A 10,378-nucleotide genomic window follows, 5' to 3' on the forward strand; every position below is an offset into this window, starting at 1 on the left:
TGAGGGACTCGATCCCAGGACCCTGAGATCATGACCTGAGCCAAAGGCAGCGGCCTAACCCACTGAGCCACCCTGGCGCCCCTAAGCAGGACTTTTTAAAGAACAATAACATCAGACCTTCTGTGTGAACAATTTCCTACACAATACTAAACAGTTAAATTATATAGTTTAATATAACTTTATCGATTGCATGAAAAAATAGTAGGACTCCATTGTTCTCTTTGGAAATTTTTCTAACATTGACCTTTGTCCCCCTAAACCTGCCTCAGGACCATCCTCACACCAGCCTTCTGAGCTAGGTACCTTTTTTTTTTTTAAGAGAATTTATTATTCATTTGAGAGGGAGAGAGTGAGAGTACACATGCGCCTGAGCACACAAGCATGAGCGCGGTGGGGAGCAGAGGGAGAAGCAGGCTCCCTGGTGAGCAGAGAACCCCTTTCAAGGCTTGATCCTGGGACTCCCGGACCCAGGCACCCCTGAGTTAGGTGTTTTTAAATTAGATTGGAGTTATGGTTGTGTGAGTAGAAGGCAGTAGATCTGGTCTAGGAATGCATTTCAGATCTCTCCTTATTATATGGGTCATTCTGGAATCAGCTGCAGCAGAGACCTCTTTCTCCCATCCAAGTACTAACCAGGCCCGACCCTGCTGAGACCTCTTTCTCTAACTAGCAACAGAGACTATTGGAATCTATTATGGCAATTCCATATGGAATTTGCATATTTGCATTTAAGAGTGCTTTTGCAACCAGGGCTGGTAAGTAAGTGGCATCTAGAAACATTCTCTAGATAAGAAATGGGCCTGTGAGCCTCCTTCAATAGATGGATTGTAATGGCAAATGAGTGGATAAAGAAGATGTGGTATATATACACAATGGACTATTATGCAGTCATCAAAAATGAAATCTTCCCATTTGTAATGATGTGGATGGAACTAGAGGGTTTTAGGCTAAACAAAATAAGTAAATCAGAGAAAGACAATTTTCATATAATCTCACTGATTATGTGGAATTTGAGAAAGAAGTCAGAGCATCATGGAGGAAGAGAGGAAAAAATGAAATGGGATGAAACCAGAGAGGGAGACAAACTGTAAGAGACTCATAATCTCAGGAAACAAACTGAGGGTTGCTGGAGTGGAGGAAGGTAGGAGGAATGGAGTGGTTGGGTGATGGACACTGGGGAGGGTATGTGCTATGGTGAGCACTGGGGATTCTGTAAGACTGATGAATCACAGACTTGTATCCCTGAAACAAATAATACATTGTTAATTAAAAAAAAAAAAAATGATGGGCCTGAAAACCTCCTTCATAGATGGATTGTAATGCTGCTTTGGGAAGGACCCTAAGATAGTGTCCTCATTCACCTGGAGAAGGTTTGATAACTGATGCCTACTGTGGCACAGGAGGAAAAAGCACATACTTTCCGTGTATTTGACATTTCTTTCCTGGACCTAGTGAAAGGAATGACTGCAACTGTAGTTGCCGGCACTATTAAAAACCAATAAAGGAGCTCTTTGGGAACTGGAAAGGAACTAATTCTGGTATCCTTCACATGATAACATGGAGCCATGGTTACACAGAGTCTCCAAGTTGTGTATGTTACCAGCAGCAGTATGAGCTTTCTTGTAGTTAGTACAAAGAGTATCAGTTTCATATAACTGGATGCTGCCATCCTGTAATTGGGGAGGAGATCCAAGAACTGCTGTAGTCATTAAGAAATGGCACCGTCGGGGGGCGCCTGGGTGGCTCAGTGGGTTAAGCCTCTGCCTTCGGCTCAGGTCATGATCTCAGGGTCCTGGGATCGAGCCCCGCATCAGACTCTCTTCTCAGCAGGGAGCCTGCTTCCTCCTCTCTCTCTCTGCCTGACTCTCTGCCTGCTTGTGATCTCTCTCTGTCAAATAAATAAATAAATAAAATCTTTAAAAAAAAAAAAGAAAGAAATGGCACTGTACTTAGAGAGGGACAGGTTTATGTTGGTACTTAAGAGATTTGTAAGATGTCCTCAAAGTCCAAAAGCATGGCTGGGATCTCTTCTAGTTAACTGTAATCAGAAGACACTTGGGAGAAATTTGGGTTAGAAAAGAGAACCTTAATGGGACCAGATGTTTATGGAAAGCTAAGTAAGTACATAACCCTGAAATGATTTTCTATGCATTTTCTGTGGTTATAAACCCGGTAAGGGCAGGGACTTCATGTTACCTTTAGTCCCAGTTCCTAGGCGAGGCCTCTGTAGGCCTTCAGTATGTATTTACTGAACAGCAGCACACACTTGTTGACCAATCCTATGGCTTCTCGTCCAAATTAATCACTTGGTTCAGAGATTTTTTTCTACATAAGAACTTGGATGTATGCTATCGAAAGATTGTTGCTCCAGGTCAGTGTTTTTAGGCACATCAGTAAATAGTATCATTATTTTCGAGGCCCTCATTTGAAATCTCTGGAAAATGATGTGTTATTTCCAGGGAAGTTATGAGGATTAAATGAGAAAATTCACAGTTTCCAAAGGCCCTTTGCTGGAATGTAATAAATGTTAGTTTTCTTTTCTCTTTTTAAACACAACACCTTAGGAAAACATATAGAATAATCTACAAGATGAGAATAAGGTAATAAATTCAGAATGGCTTTTGAAGTTCATTAAGTTGAGTACTCTTGCCTATACAGTTTTACTTTTTATTTGTTTAAATGTAGCTTAAATCAAGCTAAGAATCAATTCAAACTACTTTTTCAATTAATTTTGGCACAAAAAGAGCTAGTTTGCTCATTATGTTATTACTGTCTGGAATCCTGTTTTCTAGTTTAGTTTATGACTTTGGGAAAAGCTTTTTGGTCTAATCAAGGTGGCTTTTGAGAACAATTAGACTCGAGTGGATTTCAGAGAAATATTCCATGAAAGTTTGTTTTTTTTTTTAATTTAAAGATTTTATTCTATTTATTTGCTTACAGTGAAAGCAGGAACCACAGGCAGCAGGGGGTGAAAGAGGGAGAAGCAGGCTACCCACCAAGCAGGGAGCCCTATGTGGGGCTCCATCCCAGGACCCTGGGATCATGACCTGAGCAGAAGGCAGATGTCTAATGACTGAGCCACCCAGGCACCCCCCCTGAAAATTTTAACAATTTTTTAGTTCCATGCTATTCTTAATAAAAATAAAGTCATTGATGTAAATCTTTAAGATGGTTATAATCATGTTCACTCTCCCTAACATTTGTAGGGTTGTTTGAAGATATTCATAGTAATTAAATAAAGTTCTTCCAGTTTTTATGTCATAGATCCCATCTCCACTTTTTTAATTCCAGGGAGGAAAATACAGCATAAGCTAAAGGGCAAAATCCATCAGCCTTTCCTAGCTTCTGACAGAATATTTTTAGTCCTTAGAAGTATCATATAGGACTAGTTTTTACTGAGTTTCTAGTTTGTATATGTACCAGACGATGAGAAGTGAATTATTAAGAAGATAAAAAAGGAGGACTATTCGACTTTAATGGGGCTTATTTCCCAAAATTTATAGTTGTCTCTAGAACAGTTACATTATGGAGGGGAAGGCCAAAATTAATAAATGAATCAGAAATTATAAAGTCTACCAGAATGATATTGCTATTGCATAAATAAAGAACCAAATACGAAAGATTAAAAATTTTTTATTTTAAAAAGCTACTCCCTGGATTTTTTTTTTAGCCTCTAGCATCTATTTTAAATCTGAAATTTAATAGTTTTGATACTTACTTGAGCTCTAATTTTCTTCTTATATGTTTTTTCTTTCTTTCTTCTTCTTCTTCTTTTTTTCCCCCCTAAAATAAGCCTCTGGCAACATCAGCTTAAACAAGAATATAACAGAAATAAATTGGCTGCATGTTTAAAAATCTCAAAGGACTTAAGATACTCACAGATGAAAATGCATTAAAAGAAGGAAGTATTCCTTCAAATTGTAAAAATGGCCAGTTTGAAATTATGCTTTTAAGAAACAATTTTAATGTCATGATGAATTTTGAAACAGATATTCTATGGGAATTTGAATTTGAAACAGCTATTCTATGGGAATAACTAGAGACTCCTTAAAATATTTGTAATATTACCTAATAGCATCTTGGTTTTGTATTAAACTTTTGGAAATTTTAATGAAAATGTTAGTAATTGCAATCAGAAAATCTTTAAAGATGAAACTCTTTGTCCCACGTAAATAGAAATTACATATGACTTCTGTTATGTTATGCTACAAAGCTTCTCAAAATTGTCACATTGTTTAATTCCTAGCTGGAGGATTACAGCCAGCTGAAGCCAAAGCTGTAAACTATAGTAGATGAAATTCATGTTTACTGCCCAGAACTTCTGTATTTGGTGACTTTTTTACATTCTTGTTGTGAGTACCCACCAATCCTCATTTAATTATAGATATACAGTACTTGTATATAGCCCTCTATATAAAGACCTGCTTACCCATAAAGAATAGATAGTAGATAGCCTGAAGTTTATTTAAAGAAGTAAACTGGTGATTTTTTTATATACCTTTGAGAGATAAAAACAAAAAACAAAAAACAAAAAACAAAACAAGTTTTCTTTGCTGCTATCAGTGATCACAGAAGGCAGGTATCTAAAAATACAAGATCCTACACTTTGCATCGACTCAATAGCTGCTTTCATAATATTGTCATGAATTACTGAGCAAAAAAAAGGCCCTGTTCATTACCTAGTCTAGTTCCTTTATTTATGGAGGTGATGGTGGTGGGTGGTTGGTGAGCGTGGAGGGTGGACTGAGGCCCAGAAATGATGCAGTTTTCCCAGCCTCACACGTGTAGTGTCAGTGGGTGATTGAAAGCCAGACTGCCTGGATTGCACAGAACCCAGCCTTGTGAGAAGCCATGTATCAAGTGCTGATTAAGTGCACACGCTCTGGAGTTAGACCTTCTGGGTTTAATTCTGACTCCAACTCAACTGTTGCTATTTATTTAACCTGTGCCTCAGTACCTGTACCTATCATATTCTTAGTGAGAAGATTAAATGAACTTAATGAAATTTAAGATAGCCTGGTGTGGTGAGCGCTAGATAAATGGTAATAACATCATGTTGCCTGGAGGAGGCTGGTCTGCTCTGCCTTCTAACCTATATTTAGAATCATTTCAGCGATTAGTAGTTTCAGCCTGTACCGTCGTGTTCTATGTTAATTTTTCAGCCCATTAGAGAGGTTATTCCTGTTGACCCATGACTTGACCCATGGGCTCAATGCCATTATACCCACTGTAAAAAGGAACATTGGGCTATGTACTTATATATGTTAAACTGAAGTTCATGTAAGTCGGTTCTTTAAGTATGGGGTAGAGAATCCTTTGGAAGAATTTTTCCTGTCTGTTTCCAGGGAAACAGCCATTTAGTTTACTTGATATTTCCCTAATGGACCCTATTAGGGTGATGAAGTCACACTTGATTTTGTTTTTTTTTTGCACCTACTAATTGTTGCTGCTGTGGCTGAAACAGCTGGAGAGCAACATGCTCTCCAGCTTGCTTGACTGTGAAGACTGCTTAAGTAAATGCGACTAGAACTATGTATTTGTTCTTTCTGGTCTGGTTGGCAGACATTTCATCTCTGTTAAACCATGAACTTCTTGTTTTAGGAATAATTCAAGTGGTCCAAGAAATGTAGTACTGTGATTTTTCCCCCCAGTGATTTTGAGTTATAGTTGACATGGATGCTAAATTGTTTTAATCTTGACGTATCATTAAAAGATGTTTCCATTGTACCACCTCAGTGAGAGTTTTTTTTTTTTTAAAGAACTACTGCCCCCTTGTGTTGTATAGGATACGCTCTTGAATGAGGGTAATTTAAGAAAGATATACTTGTAAATGCTTGTAAATTCTCTTAATTCTCCGTAAGTATAGTAGATCTCACTTAGAAGGAAAGTTAAATAATGTGTATTATGTATAATACCTTAAGCTATTAACAAGTAGTAACAGAAAAAAATAGTTTCTTTTAATCTAGTATTATAGGGAGTGGCATAAAGTTGCATTTTAGAAAGTTTATAATCTATCTTTAGTGAAGTTTCTTTATGTCTTTGTTTTGGTCTTCACACACCATTTTAACTGGAGGAAATACTACTACTGAATACTGAATAATACTACTTAGTTGACCTTTAATAGTGTTTTACAGGTGACAACTTCTGTTCATGTGATCTCATTTATTCCTCAAATTAACTGTGTGAGAAGAGGACTTACTATTATTTTTCCCACTTTACAGAAGAAAAAAAATGTCCATAAAGAAAGTTGAATAACTTACCCAAATGTATACATTTAGAAAGTATGATTGGTAAGAACATAAGGAAAATTTTAAGTAATGTACCCCTATTCATACAGTTAAGATCTTTTGGCCTTAAATGCTAGTCCTTCCTATTATAAAGCACCGATTGCTAAGACATTCAAAAGTCAGTATAACAATCATATGCTTAAATTTTAGAATCAGAATTTTTAAACCATCATCAAACTGAGGCTCTGTTACAGTTTCACAGTTTCATATTCTGTATTTACCTCTTTGATTTATGAAACACAACATTAGATTGCTATTCATGTCATTTGGTAAATTTAATTTGTGACTAGTCAGCATTATGTAAGAGTGCCAAAAAAGAAAAAAAAATCATATAAGCTTACTTGTGTTCTGTGATTGGAAGTATATTTTATAGTTCAGAGAATTTATTTGAGCTGAAAAAGTTACTCTGAGGGAAATGTACCAATAAAATATGCCACCCAGGTGTCCCTCCAGTCTGTTTGCTACTCACTTACATGTATTTTGTGCATAAGGACAAATAATATATTATTTTTGAGGTCATGTGAAGGATTCATATGCAAGTATCCTATTTACTGCTTTTTTCACTCAAAAATATATGGGATATCTTTCCATACAAATGCATATAGATTTTATTTACATTTATTTTAATTGCTGCAGAGCACTTCATGATATTACTAGAATTTAATTCTTGCATCACTGGTGACTGTTTAGAAGGTTTCTTACTTTCACCATTATAAATGATACAGGAATTACTTTTTGCATGTGTCTTAGAGAACATTCATAACTGCTTTACTAGGATAGAGGCCTAAAATTAGAATCACTGTGTCAAAGGTGTTTAGTTTGATAGATATAGCTAATATGACCTCCAAAAAGCCACTATATGTTTATATTTTGACAAAGCACACAAGTGAGTGTTGCTAGAGTGTCTATTCTCAACGCTCCTTAAAGCTAAATCTTTAATATTTTATTTTTTGCCAATGGATTGGTTGAAAAATTTTATTTCATTGTAGCTTTAATTTATATTTTCCTGATTACTGGTGAGGTTGAGAAATTTAACATCTATTTGTCATATTTTTTCTTCTAAGAATTGCTTGTTCATATCTTGATCCTTTTTTTCTCTCGCATTTTTTGGCTTTTCATTACTGATGTATAGGAATTATTTTTATACTTAGATTTTACTTGTTGTGTTTTATATATTGTAGACTTTTATTTTTGTACTTTAAAAATGAGGTTATGTGGTCCTTTTTTGGGCAGAATTTATACATTTTTTATATTCAAATGTTAGTCTTTCTTCTTATAAACGCTGTGGTTTAGTTTTCCTTAAACAACACGGTTTTGTTTCCTTGGGCTTTTTTTTGATTGACTTTTTATGACAATAAAATTATTGTCCAATTTTTTTAAAAGGTTTATTTATTAATTTATTTGACAACAAGATAGAGGGCACAAGTAGGCAGAGGGAGAGAGAGAAGCAGGCTCTCCACTGAGCAGGGAGCCTGATGCAGAGCTGGATCCTAGGACCCTGGGACCACGACCTGAGCCGAAGACAGCCGCTTGAGCCACCCAGATGCCCCTTGTCCAATGAGGTTCTATTTTATACCTAATTATTTCATTTACTTCCTTTCCCTTCAAATGAATGGCTTATGGTCTAAATAGTATTTATCAAATAGCTTATTCTTTTCCACACTGATTTGAATATGATTCTAGTGTCTCAAGATCTAAGTTACTATAGTTTTTTTTTAAGATTTTATTTCTTATTTTATTAGAGAGAGAAAAGGAGAGAGAGCACGTGTGCAAGTGCACACATAGGACCTGGGTTGGGGGGGGGGGAGAAGGAGAAGCAGACTCCCCACTGAGCAAGGAGCCCTAAGCAGGGCTTGATCCCAGGATCCCAAGATCATGAGATCATGACCTGAGCTGAAGGCTGAGCCCCCCAGCTGCACCTCTCCATTTATATTTTTGATACAGATGGATATCTAATTGTAAAGAAAAGTTAGCTGTTAACCTTATAGCATAATAAAAATAAACTTCAGATGGAATAAAGAGGTAAATGTGAAAGAGATGTGATGTGTCTTTTATATTTCTTATTGGAATCTTTCTTGGGTATCTTATTTTTGTTCTGTTGTCAGTGGAATGTACTTTTCTATATTATTTTATAGCTGATCATTGCTGTTATATTAGTGATCTATTAATAGTGTATGTATTTTGATCTTATATTGACCCCCTGTGGAACTCTCATTAATGCTAATTATTTCTCAGCTGATCTTCTGAGAATTAATGATTTCCTCCATAAATAATGATGTTTGTCTCTTCTTCACAATCTTCCCCCCCCACCCACTATTGAGGACTTTTAGTATAGTTTGTAAAGCAGAGTTGCTAGATGACTTCGTGCTCTGTTCTTGACTTTAACAGGAATGCTTCTAATGGTTATCATTAAATGGATTTCTATGTATATACTTCACCATATTAAGGACTTTTAGTTTATATTTTACTAAGCATTTTTACAAGAGCTTTTATTAAGCCTTTCTTTTCTTGACATAATTATGTGATTTATGATTATATTTTTTGATCCTATGATATGATAATATAATGAATTACATTAATTGGTTTGTTAAATTGAACCACTCTGGCATTTCTGGGTTAAGATTCAACTGGTCAAGATAAGTTTTTTTTTTAATGTACACTCTTGATTTAATTTGCTAATTTATTTATTGCATTTGCACCTAGGTCCTTAAATTTGTTTCCTTTCTTGAGCTATCCTGTTCAATCTTGGCATCACAGTAATGATTCCTTTGTAGAATAACTTAAAGATGCTTTATTTAATTTAATTAATTAATTAATTTATTTTTAAAGATTATATATATATTTATTTGACAGAGAAAGAGAAAGAGCTCACAAACAAGCAGGAGGAGAGGCAGGCAGAGGAAGAAGCAGGCTCCCCTCTGAGCAGGGAGCCTGATGCAGGGCTTGATCCCAGGGCTCCATGATCATGACCTGAGCAGAAGGTAGATTCTGAACCAACTGAGCCAAACCAGGCACCTCAATTGAAAAATGCTTTAAAAAGCTATTTATTTTGGGGTGCCTGGGTGGCTCAGTGGGTTAAAGCCTCTGCCTTCAGCTCAGGTCATGGTCCCAGAGTCCTGGGATCGAGCCCCATATCGAGCTCTCTGCTCAGCGTGAGCCTGCTTCCCCCACCCCCTCTCTCTCTGCCTGCCTCTCTGCCTACTTGTGATTTCTATCTGTCAAATAAATAAATAAATCTTTAAAAAATATTTTTAAAAAAGCTATTTATTTTATTTTCTGGAAAAGAACACTTGTGTATATGGTAATTATTTATTGCAGATTTGGTAAAACTTCTGATTGTTCTTACTTCTTGAGAGATAGACATTTGACCACTTTTATGATTTGTTCTTTGATTATTGACCTATTCAAAATTTCTTCATTAGTTTGGAATAATTTTAGCACTTTGTATTCACCCCCAAATTTATTCACGATCAAATTGATTGCAAGAAATGATAAGACTTAGCATTTTATTACTACTTCAGGTATATTTTCTGTATCTGTAGTTGTATTTCCTCTTGCATTTATGACATTATTTTCATCACACTTGCAAGTGTTTTTAAATTTTATTTTATTCACCTGTTCAAAAAGGTGGACTGTAGTTGTATTGATGAGATTATTTCCATTTCTATTTTTATCTTTATTCATTTATTTTGTCTTTTGTTGTAACTTGTTTTTATTGTTATTAGCTACTGGGATTTTAATGTCATTTCACTCATTTTCCTTTCTCTTGATTTTCAAGAGATCTTTCTCATATTCTCTTTCTCATATCTTTTTCCAATATGAGAAAGATCCAAGTATCTTTCTCATATTATTGCTTTGGCTTACATACACAGATTTTAATGTGCAGTGTTCTTATTTTCATTTATTTCTAAATAATTTAAGACTTCTGTTTCTTTCCTTCCTTTTCTTTCCTTTTCTCCCTCTTTCTCCCTCCTCACTTCCTTTGATTCATTGTCTCCCTTTCTTTTCCTTCTTTCCTTTTTTCTTTCTTTCATTTGTTCTCCCTTTCCTTTTTCTCTCCCTCCTCTTCTCTCCTTTTCTTTTTTTTTTTT

At 35.6% G+C, this 10,378-nt stretch overlaps 1 pseudogene; it reads right to left on the reverse strand.

Moving 5' to 3' along the window:
* The window catches only part of LOC132014488 (stathmin-like), a 43,975-nt pseudogene that overhangs the window by 32,880 nt on the left and 717 nt on the right, over positions 1-10,378 (reverse strand).

This window comes from Mustela nigripes, chromosome 3 (assembly GCF_022355385.1).
Source record: "Mustela nigripes isolate SB6536 chromosome 3, MUSNIG.SB6536, whole genome shotgun sequence".
In the NCBI taxonomy this organism is placed as follows: domain Eukaryota; kingdom Metazoa; phylum Chordata; class Mammalia; order Carnivora; family Mustelidae; genus Mustela; species Mustela nigripes.